This window comes from Chionomys nivalis, chromosome 2, assembly GCF_950005125.1.
Source record: "Chionomys nivalis chromosome 2, mChiNiv1.1, whole genome shotgun sequence".
In the NCBI taxonomy this organism is placed as follows: Eukaryota; Metazoa; Chordata; class Mammalia; order Rodentia; family Cricetidae; genus Chionomys; species Chionomys nivalis.
The window spans coordinates 64,464,659-64,476,821 of record NC_080087.1 but is presented as its reverse complement, the minus strand read 5'-3'; the positions used below and the strand labels follow the sequence as shown (position 1 = coordinate 64,476,821).

Below are 12,163 nucleotides of genomic sequence, written 5' to 3'. Positions count from 1 at the left end.
CCAGCCTATTTGGTGTTCTGTATGCGTCTTGAACCTTCATAGGTGTATCTTTCTTTAGGTTGGGAAAGTTTTCTTCTATAATTTTATTAAATATATTTTCTGGACCATTGAGCTGCGCTTCTTCTCCTTCTTCTATTCCTATTATTCTTAGGTTTGGTCTTTTTATTGTGTCCCATATTTCCTGAATGTTTTGTGATGAGAATTTGTTGGCCTTGCTGTTTTCTTTGATCAGCGTGTTTATTTTCTCTATGGTATCTTCAGAATCTGAGATTCTTTCTTCTATCTCTTGTATTCTGTTGGTTATGCTTGCTTCTGTAGTCTCTAATCGTTTACCTAGAATTTCCCTGTCCAGCTGGCCTTCTGTTTGTGTTTTCTTCTTTGCCTCCATTTCAGTTTTTAAGTCTTGAACTGTTTCCATTATCTGTTTGATTGTTTTACCTTGGTTTCCTAGGGTATCATTCACTGATTTACTCAATTCTTCAAACTTTCTGTTATACTTCTCATCCATTTCTATAAGGGCATTTTTTACATGCTGTTTAAGGGCGTCAATCATTTTCATAAAGTCAGTTTTATCTACTTCTTCATGATTAAGGTGTTCATGTCCTCCTGTTGTGAGGTCGCTGGGTTCTGGTGATTTCATATAGTTTTTCAGATTGTTGGGTGAATTCTTGCATTGGCGCCTGCCCATCTCTTTCTCCGAATGCTCCCCTATGGATCTTCTTTTACCGGATCACGTCTTCTTGCCTACTGTTGTACCTTCCCAGTGATGGCACTCTGCAGTGATAGCTCTCCTGGTGCTCCAGTGATGTCTCTCCTGGTACCAATATCAGATCTCCATGCAGGTTGGGTAGTTCGTAAACAAAACGCCTACCTTGCTTGCTGCAGGCAGGCCAGTGAAACAAAGGAGTTCTCCCCTGCCTACTTGCCCTGAGGATTTGCCCCCAGTGCCAGACAGACTGAGCTGGATGGTGTTATGTGCCCAAAGAGGAAAGGGGGCAGAAGGGAGAAGGGTTCTGGATGCAAGCGGGGTGGGACAAGAGGAGAGAGGCAGTATGCGGGGTGTAGAGCCCCTGCAAGGAGCCCAGGGAGTATAGGGTGGGGGATGAGGGACTTCAGAGTTCCCTGTCCAGGGCTGCTTCCGCAGCCGGACACAAACTTACCACACCGCTGTCTTTCCTGGTGCCGAGATCAGGTCTCCGTGCAGGTTGGGTAGTTCGTAAACAAAGCGCCTACCTTACTTGCTGCAGGCAGGCCAGTGAAACAAAGGAGGTCTCCCCTGCCTACTTGCCTTGTGGATTTGCCCCCAGCACCAGACAGACTGAGCTGGGTGGTGTTATGTGCCCGAAGAGGAAAGGGGCCAGAAGGGAGAAGGGTTCTGGATGCAAGCGGGGTGGGACAAGAGGAGAGAGGCAGTATGCGGGGTGTAGAGCCCCTGCAAGGAGCCCAGGGAGTATAGGGTGGGGGATGAGGGACTTCAGAGTTCCCTGTCCAGGGCTGCTTCCGCAGCCAGTCACAAGCTCACCACACTGCTGTCTCTCCTGGTGCCGAGATCAGGTCTCCGTGCAGGTTAGGTAGTTCGTAAACAAAGCGCCTACCTTACTTGCTGCAGGCAGGCCAGTGAAACAAAGGAGGTCTCCCCTGCCTACTTGCCTTGTGGATTTGCCCCCAGCGCCAGACAGACTGAGCTGGGTGGTGTTATGTGCCCAAAGAGGAAAGGGGGCAGAAGGGAGAAGCAGGGATGCTATTCATTAACCTTCGGGATTTCTAGCCTTCATGAGATTTCTGGGAAGAATTGCTGACCCAGTCATCTCCAATTGTCTTCATGTTCATGTCTTTGATGATATCCATAGCACTTGTCTCATGTTACATACAGCAAAAAGCACTCAGTGAAGGATAGTTTATCAATACAAATGAGCTTGCCTTGGACCATATCAGCTATGGCTACATCATCAGATTTCAAGAATTTTGGGCCAGCTTCCAGCTTCTTGCCAGAAGGATGATCAATCTTTTCTTTAAGCTCAACAAACTGGTAAGCTATGTGAGCTGTGTGACAATCCAGTACGGGGACATAGCCAGCACTAATTTGGCCTGGATGATTCAGGAAAATCACCTGAGCAGTGAAACTATTGTTGAGTAATTTTTGCTGACACCGGTTCTTTACATTAATGTGTACATTATCTCCAAGACGAGCTTCACTCAGAGCTTCATGGTACACCTCAGTAGATGTTACTTCTGTTGTGACATTTATTATAACAAAGGTAACCACTGTGCCAGACTGAGAACATTAGCCTCTACTTGTCCACAGGGAAAACACTAATAGTACCAATTTTATAGACATCCTGGAAGTTAGTCACCAAGTTTTGTCATTTGGATGAGTTGTTGGTGTGATTCAATCCAAAGCTTCCAGCAGTGTGACCATGCTGGTACTACTATTTTTGTGGGTGACTTTCTGTCTCTTAAACCAAAGCATATTAACATCTGGCTCCAGGATGCTGTCACCATCATAGCCAGAAATTGACTACTGCATCAGGGTTGTAGTCAGTTTTCTTAATGTAGATGCTGAGTTCCTTATATTTCTCTTAAATTTTTGGCCTATAAAGTAACCTCATGGAATCCATTCTTCTGACAACTGACAATTAGCTGTTTCACACCCAGGGTGTAAGCCTGAAGGTCATGCTCATGGGTCTGCCCATTCTCAGAGTTTACAGTTTCAATTTCAATAACAGTAGCAATCCAGGCAGCACAGTCATCCTGAGATGTAATCATGCTTTTGATCAAGTCTCTGTGTCTTGGCTATCAATGATAGTCAAAAACTATTTTCAGATATCCACAGGTGATGTCAATAGTAACAACATGTTCATGTTCAACTTTTAGTTTATCCAAGACATGGACATACTTGAAGGATCCTTTTCCCATCTCAGGAGCCTTCTCAAATTTTTTAGTTGTTTGTTGATTCCACTATATTCATAGATCAGGTGCACTTGCTTGAATCTAGTGTTTAATGAAGACAATATTGATATGAATCTTTTCCCTTCCCATTTTTGTTGTAATATGAGCGGCGGGGCTGCGTCACCGGCACCCAGCCGCCTGCATGGCTAGCTTATGCCCCGAAATAATTACACGGAAACTGTATTCTTTTAATCACTGCCTGTCCCATTAGTTCCAGTCTCTTATTGGCTAGCTCTTACATATTGATCTAACCCATTTCTAATATTCTGTGTAGCACAACGAGTTGGCTTACCAGGGAAGATCTTAACCTGCGTCTGTCTGGAGTGGGAGAATCATGGCGACTCCCTTACTCGGCTTCTTTCTCCCAGCATTCTGTCTGTTTACTCCACCCACCTAAGGGCTGGCCTATAAATGGGCCAAGGCAGTTTCTTTATTATTTAACCAATGACCTTCCTCCATCACATTTTGGCTTCAAATTTATGGTGGTTTTCTTAATGCTTGTGATCTGACAGCAAAACCATTGCAAAAAAGAGGCTTAAGTATTTTTATTGTTTTTATTTTAGATTTTATTACAAGTTATTTGATATTTACAAATAAAATATGAATGTATTTTGGTCACAGTTTCACCATTTTATTTTTTTTTCAACAAAAAGGAAAAATACCATGTTTTACTTCAATCTTAAAATATTTTGTATTTGTGTTTAAGTAGCATGAAATTTTGAAACAGGAGCCACTTTATCTAGCTTCCATGTATTTTGACTTGTAAAAAGGCTGTAGACTAGAAATAATTTCAATGTATACTGTAGGATACTCCTATTGATCAGTTTTAGCAGGGGCAATGGTCTTCCCATATGGGGGAACTGCTTATTTATTAAATAAGAATTAACCAACTAAGATGGTCAATCCTGTCTCAAGTGGATCTAGAACCTGTAATCAACTAAAAACCATGCTCCTGAATGAATGTAGAAGGATCTTTTCTGGAACCATTAATTGGTGGGAAGACTCTCTTACAGGATAGAAAGTGCTTTCCAGGCATAGCCTAGATAAAAGGACAACCAACAGAAAAGTTTTTGCCTTTTGCATACCTCCCTTCACTGCCTGCTTATGAATGTATCTACCTTGGTGGTTCATTATTGACAGCAAAGGTCACTAGGTCATTAATAACATCTACTCCCAGCTTTCTGAGTGGAAAATTAGTATTCTGTTTCCTCCATTAAGGAGACACACCAGTGTGATCAACATTACTAGTTTCTCCAGTGCTTATCTGTAAGCATAAGGACCTCATGCCCTTCATAGAAACCATTGTCAAAGACATTTCTAAGCCTAGATAAAAGAAAAATTTGTGGGGGATCTAGAGTAGTTCAAAGAACAAAATGATATAAACTTTGAGGTCAATAAGAATTGACATGTTTAGAATACTCACTTGATATGGGATTTCCCTCTTTAAGCTATGAATATTTATTATTACCATTGATTAATAAAGAAGCTGTTTCAGCCAGTGGCTTAGTAGATTAAAGCCAACTGGGAAATCCTCATGTCAATCACTGAAACTCAAATAGACAGTTTCTAATGCACTTTATTCATTCTTGGGGCAGACAAGTATTTCTAATCCAGAAAACCAAGGGTGAGGGTAAAAATTTCTCAGGATTTTTAAGTTCAGATAGAGTAATCTTCTGCTTCTCCATGGACCAGTATCAAACCAGTACCATCATTATGAACTTGTGTTTTGCTCTCATAAGCATCCCTTTACCTAAAGATGTTCAGTACCTCTCTCCTGATGTGGGATTTCTGTTTGTATGCTGTGATTACCATTAATAAATAAATAAAACCCGCTTTGGGCCTATAGTAGAACTATAGGTGAATAAAGCTAGGTGGGGAAAACTAAACTGAATGGAGAAAGGAGGAAGAATCAAGACAGAAGACATGTAGCCCCACCAGAGATAGAGGTCAGTTGGAATCTTGCTTGTAAGCCACAGACATGTGGTGATACACAGATTACTAGAAATTGGTTAAATTCAGATGTAAAAGTTAGCTATAACATGAGGGCCTGCTTGTTGGGGTTTCTGTCCTGCCCAGTTCCCACAGCCAGTAAGCTTCAAAGAAATTACGCAGAGGGTCTGCATTAGTTATAAAATGATTGGCCCATTAGCTCAGGCTTCTTATTAACTTTTGTAACTTATATTAGCCAATTATTCTTATCTATGTTAGCCACATGGCTTGGTAGATTTTTTGGCGGGGCAGGTCACTTCTTCCTTCTTCTGTGTCTGGGCAGGACTGGAGAAGAATGGGCTTCCTCTTTCCCAGAATTCTCCTGTTCTCTTTGACCCACCTCTACTTCTTGTCTGGTTGTCCAGTCTATACTTCCTGCCTGACTACTGGCCAATCAGCATTTATTTAAAACATAATTGACAGAATATAGAATTGTTCCACACCACTTTCCCCTCTTTTTTTTTAAACAAAGGAAAATATCCATAGTCCATTTTTTGGGAATATGGGCATAGTATTCCAGGCTACTTCCTGCTGGTTGGGGATGCTGATAATCTTATGGGGACCTAAAGAAAATTTTGAATTATGATCAAGTCCTGACTGGAGTATCCTGTGAGTCTTGATCATCTCAGGCAGCAATCTTGAATCTGTTCTGGATGTAGAACTCAGACATCCAGGTCATCTGTTCCTACTGGAGATTTCTCAAGTGGTCTTCCTTGATCAAACCTGATTTTTTCAACTCAGAATGAACTCACAACCTCTCATTTCCTGTGGAAACAAAAGCAAAATCTCTTCTCCAAAGTAACATACCTTTTGACTTCAATTTTGAAGTCAAGGTATTTTTAAAATACCTATCTTGGATTAATTCAGCAGCATTTATAAGCAAATATCTTTTAGCAGCTGTTGTTCCTTCCTCAGCACTCAAACAATTCAAAGAGAGCATAATAACATACAGTATTAAGATTCTCTGTGTATTTTTCATCTTTATGTGGCTTTTTTAAACCTCTATTTCTTTTATTTTTACTTTAAATTTTTGGCTTTTTGAGACAGGTTCTCTGTGTATCTTTGGCTATCCTGGAACTTACTCTATAGACCAGGCTGTCCTTGAACTCACAAATATTCACCTGCCTCTGCCTCCCAAGTGCTGGGATTAAAGATGTGTGCCACCACACTTTGAACTAACAGAGATCTGCCTATCTCTGCTTCCCATGTGCTGGGATTTAAGGTGTGTACCACCACACTCAACTACTTTCTTTCTTTCTTTTTTATTTTAAGGACTTTAACCTTTTTCTTTTCTCTCCCAAGCCAGCATATATTTTTAACACACAGTAAAACATTTAGAGTTTTCTTTTTTATCTTTGAATCTATCTTTACTGTATATTTATCTTTTTCTGACCACATGAGTTTTTAATTTGTTAAGCAATATGGAGAGGATTAAAGCCATGGCTTTGACGACTGAATCCACCCCATTCCTTAGCTTTATGAGATTCCAGCATCATGGCTGAGGTACCAGCCAGAGCCTTGTTTATTGCCACGACTCTATGGTGTTTCAAGTTCCCTGTCAGCAAGCAAGCTTCAGCATTCTGCTCATAGACCACACTCAGTTGGACTGCCTGCCTGAAAGAGCCAGAGTTTGCCCTGGCAGGACGGCCCAGAAAGTCAGCATTTTAAAATGACGGAGCTTTTTTCCTGCTATGGCTGAAAACTGAAAAACATGTAATCAGCTTTTTAATCAACACTATTTAAGTGTTTCTTGGCAGGAGCTCATAAAAGCATTGCAAAGTTTTACAGCTAAAGCTGAGTCAGGAAGCCTCTTTTAGATGAGAGTGCTTGCTTGCCTCTAGCAAGCAGAGCAGACCCAAGAAATTGCTGCTACCAAGAAACCATAGGTAATGTTGTTATTTTGTTCTAGAATTACTTCCCAAACTGTCTCAGGCTTTATGTGGATGCATTTGTCCACATGTTGGAACCATTTGTAACATGAGGGCCTGCTTTTTGGGGTTTCTGTTCTGTCCAGTTCCCACAGCCGGTAACACCCAAAGAAATTACACAAAGAGTCTACATTAGTTATAAAATAATTAGCTCATTAGCTCAGGCTTCTTATTACCTCTTGTAACTTATATTAGCCCATTATTCTTATCTATGTTTGCCACATAACTTGGTACTTTTTCCAGCAGGGCAGATCACATCTTCCTTCCATTTCTGCGCAGGACTGGGAGGAATGGGCTTCTTCCTTTCCAGAATTTTCCTGTTCTTTTTGACCTGCCTCTGCTTCCTATCTGGTTGTCTCGCCAATACTTGCTGCCTGGCTACTGGCCAATCAGCATTTATTTAAAACATAATTGACAGAATATAGAATTGTCCCACATCAGTTAGCCAATAAGATGTTAGAACTAATGGGCCAAGCAGTGATTTAATTAATACAGTTTCTGTGTGATTATTTTGGGACTGAGGAGCTGGAAACTAACAAATGGTCTTCATACTACGCTCCCCTACCCCACCCCCAAGGATTCAACAATCTATGATTTATGATTTGACATTTTGGGAATGAGGATCTCTATAATGATAAATTCAAAATTCGGCAAGAAACCACAGTGAAGCAGTTCATTTTTAATTTTGCAGAACCTGGCTCCTGCCTAAAGAACATAGTAGATAGGCCATAAAAGTTCAATGAACAGATTTTGTAGTTCTAAATACAGGTCCCTTCCCGTTTCCCCATTGGCAGAGTATTGAGTACTTGGGAGAGTATAATCTTTCTTGTACATAACCTTTGTTTATTATTTTTGCACTGGCATTAAGGTATGGTATTATTCCTTCAAGATGAGAGGTTTACTAGCTGCAGAATCAGATCACCATGCCTTGTTAGAGGTGACGGGCCACTGGTGGGAAAAGATAACCTGTAGTTGCCTTGGCAGGCCTACAAACTGAAGACAAGTATGTCCTGCTATACTGTCCTGAAATCTAAGTTTATAAAAGACTGGGGGAAAGAAAAGAAAAAGAGAGTAAATATTCTCTTAATCTCTGTAGTCCTTGTACCATTTATCCCATAGTTAGTTCATATATTAAACTACAGAACCTTACTTTGGAGGGAATTTTATAAAAGGTAGGTCTTCTCTTACTTCCCAGATACCTGTTGCTCAGAGACTCTCTAATTGTATCAGTTTACAATCTGGAGAATTAGCTCAGTGGTTATTTGTTGCTCTTGCAGAGGACCTCAGTTCAGTTCCCAGAACCCATTTAGTAACTCATAACTACCTGTAACCTGAGTTTCAGGGGATCTGATACACTTTTCTGATCTCTGCAGGCTGAACGAGACATGTACACAGTACAGTACATATACAGTTAGACAATCAGACAAAACACTCATACACACAATATAAAGCTAAGTGCATTAGTCATGTGAAGCCTGCCAGCGTATTCTTTTGGGAAGGTTGTTATTTTTATTTTACTTGTTTTGTCTGTATGTATGCCTGTACACAATGTTCATGTAGTGCCTGCACACGATGTCCATGCAGTGCCTGCAGAGGTCAGAAGAGGGTGTCAGAGTCATTGGAACTGAGGTTAAGATTCTTTTGTTTTTATTCTTCTTATATTCTTTTTTTTTATTTTGTCTCTTTTACTTTACAGCAGTCTTAATTTTTTAACTGTCATTTTAATTTATACTATGTGTTTTTTAAATCATGTATCTTGATCCCATTCATTTTCCTGTCCCTTTACATCTGCCCTCTGCCCCTGCAAACCCCTCCCACACCCAATAAAACAAAATTGAAGAGAAAAAAGGAAAAGGAAAAAAATTAAAGCTTCAAGGAAGCTGTAGTTGACACAGTGAGTCACAGAGTAAACTTCTTTGTTCATGTATCTTTATTTGCAAGTGTTTATTGCAAGTGTCACTGATAGGGTTTGAGGCCTCTGGTTTCTACTACATTACTGCTGTTGGGTCCTCACTGGGACTCTTCTTGAATATTCTATTGTTGCCCTGTGTTGTGGAGATCCTGCAGCTTTGGGTCTGTGCGTCAGGTCCCTTCGTGTGCTCCAGCAGATCATAGATGGGGTGGATGTTGGGATGGGCCAAATTATAACCATGGTTCTGGAACTGGGTAATAGCAGGGATAGTCAGCCTGCCAGCTCTCCCTTGTCCTCACTACCAGGGTGAGCTCTCCAGCCTTTCCCTGGCTAGTTCAGTCACCTCCTTGTAGTGATGAGCAAAGAGTGGGACCAGTTTTCCTGTTTTCATTCCCTCAGGGTTGGTTTTCCTGCATGCTGTAATTTTGAAAAAATCAGCATGGGAGAGAAGGACGTCATACTACAGAACTCAAGTTGAAGGTTTTGTTTTTTTTTTTAATTTGGAGAAGGGGAATGGAAAAAGTGGGGAGAGGACAGGGGAGACTAGCCTCTGGGAATAGGAGTGGCAGAATAAAAGAAAAGAAAGAGAGAAAAAGAGAGATGGGAGGTGGGCAGAACCCCTTTAAAAGGGAACATAGTGAATGTGCATAGGAGGTGCCCTTAGTGGCTACAAGGGAGGATGCAGCCTGTTAGAACCCCAAGGGCAGGCCATTACAGATGCCTGAATACTAACAGATACCTATACCTATCAGGGCCAGCTCCATTGTATTGCCAAGATACAGGGAGGGACCACTCTCTCGAGTGCTTCAGCTGATGAGGGGCAGGGGCAGCCCTCTTGCTCTTCAAACTCCAGGGCCAGCTCCTCCACCAGTCTGAGGTATTGATGGGCTTGGGGCAGAGGGTGGAGGGCATCTCTCCTCTGCCCATGCTGTCACATGTCAGATGAATAATGGGGACAGGTTAAGGTGGTTGTTAGCCAACATGCTGATACTAGGAATTAAACTCAAGTCCCCTGGAAGAGCAATCAGCATTCTTAGCGGCTGAGCCGGCTCTCCAGTCACATAGGTGTTTCTTTTCATTCTGAGATTAATCTGTGATGAACTCAAGTAGTCTAAGGTACTTTTATTCTAACTAATGAAGTCTAATGAAGACCATAGTACTTCATTTCTTGTAGGGTTACAGCAGTGCATTCCTGCCGTTCACACATTTCATTATACTCTTCAGGATTGTGAATGTTATCTGAGGTGACCTTTTGCAGATTTGTAAAGAGATGATCTGGAAGACTGGATTGTTTATTCTTCTGCCTGCAAAACTGACCTCATTTTTTATACAGTGCATTATCTGAGATGTAGTTTATCTTACAGAAAGTGTATTGAGATTTGATAGAATTCAAGTTACTCAGAAATTTCCTTTATTACTAAGAGATAATTAAAGGATTTCCTGGCTTTCAATGCTTTCTAAAAGCAGGGACTTCCCAACTTCTATAAACATCATATTTTTACATATGATTGATTTTGTCCTCGGTAACAGAGGCTTTTTCTTTGAGAATCTAAATAATAAGTACTTTGTGATATTGAATTACTTCTTGAAATGTGTCATAGACTTGAGTTTTTTAAATCACTACCATTCTGCTTATCTTTAAATGAATGCTCTGGGCAGCCCTGTAGTGTTCTGATGCAATATCACAGCAATCATCACTAATGAAGTGCTCTTTTCAGCCTCTCATTGGACCAGAGGCATTTACTGATTTGGTTAGGATCTTCCCTAAACTTGATGCTGTTTCCTGCTGTGTAATCTTTACTTTTTACTGAGAATGCATGCCATTTCTTAGCAAAGAAACTTGCCTCTTATGCATTTTTGTTACTTTCCCTTTGCAAAGTCTATCACTGTAAAATTTTAAATTTTAATATTTCAAAATTTCTCAGAGAAAGGAACTCCACTATAGTGTAGCTTCTGCCCAAGAACTGACTGTGCCTTTAGCAGATTTATTATAAATCTCCCTAGAAATCCACTTTATTATTATCATCTCATGTACTATTATTTGTCATGTCACATATTATTTATGACGATAGGAGATGAACACTTGCCTGGCAGTTGAAGGGAGAGGACCCTGATTGTGAACAATATTTCCTCAGCTAAAATGCTGGAAATGTCCTTGACTTTCTTACCACTTTTGTTCTCACCAGATCAATCACTACATTTCCTCCTGACACCTCCATCTAGCAGAGCCATATTAACTATAAGGTAGTATCCTTGATGGTATCCCATTTCTGAGGACCCATTCTTGTTCCATATGATGTCTGCTTTCTCCCTTTCTTTTCTCACCTGTGAATCCATAGACATCATCCTTAAACTCAACCTCTGTGGTCTATAGATCTCATTCTTTGAAGGCCACTGATTAAATGGAAGTTTTGTGTGACCATAATGGTCTAGCAACCTGAATCAGGTTAAAGCCCACCTAAGATGGGAGAAAGGCTCTTCATTGAACTCAAAGACATCCCTCATTGTCCAAATGATTACATGTAATCAGGGATCATATTTTGTGACAGATCTTAAGTCACTCTTAGAATTTGACCCCTTATCAGAAGTAGACATAGCTGGGCATGGTTATGCATTCAGAAAGCTAAAGCAGGTGGATCTCTATGTTTGAGGCCAGACTTGCCTATATAGTTCCAGGTAAGCCAGAGCCATATAGTGAGATCCTATCTAAAAACAAAGCAAAAACACCCTGAAAATAATAAATGAATAAACTGTATGGTATAAATAATAATTTTGCATTTGTCAGATCTTACCGACTAGTAAGAGATTCATAGGAAATAGCACATTGGGGAAGCCTACAGCATTAGAATAATCTGGAAACAAAGTGTATGTGTGTGTGTCCTATGTTATATATACATAATAAAACATAATGTCCTAATTGTATAATTTGGTTACAATGCGTATATGTACAATTCTATGTATCCATTACTATTATCTACTTCTAGGAGATTTTCATCATCTCAGATAGAAACTGTACCTACTAACCACTGCCCTTTTCTTTCAGTCCTGGTAACTTCTGTTGTATCTCCTGTTCATTTTAGTTCATTCAAAATTTTCCCTCTTTGAGCCACCTCTTATACAAAGAATCATATAATATTTGCTGTTTGTGGCTTATATCATTCATCTCCAGATTTATGAGACAATGAATTTATGCTATATGTGGTGCCCAGTCTGTAGTATTTTGTTATGTTACCCCAGATAGCTAAAAGATTCATTTAAGGTTAAAAAGATTTTTAAAAACCTTTTGTATTAGATAAGTTCTCACTCTGTAGCACACCCAAACAGACCTTGAATTCATAATCCTCCTCTTGAGGATTCTTGAGTAATGGAATTATAGGTGTGTGAC

General features: G+C 40.3%; 1 pseudogene; it reads right to left on the bottom strand.

The window, feature by feature from the left end:
• Positions 1-1,858: 1,858 nt before the first annotated feature.
• LOC130867734 (elongation factor 1-alpha 1-like) overlaps positions 1,859-12,163 on the bottom strand; it is a 151,202-nt pseudogene continuing 140,897 nt past the window's right edge.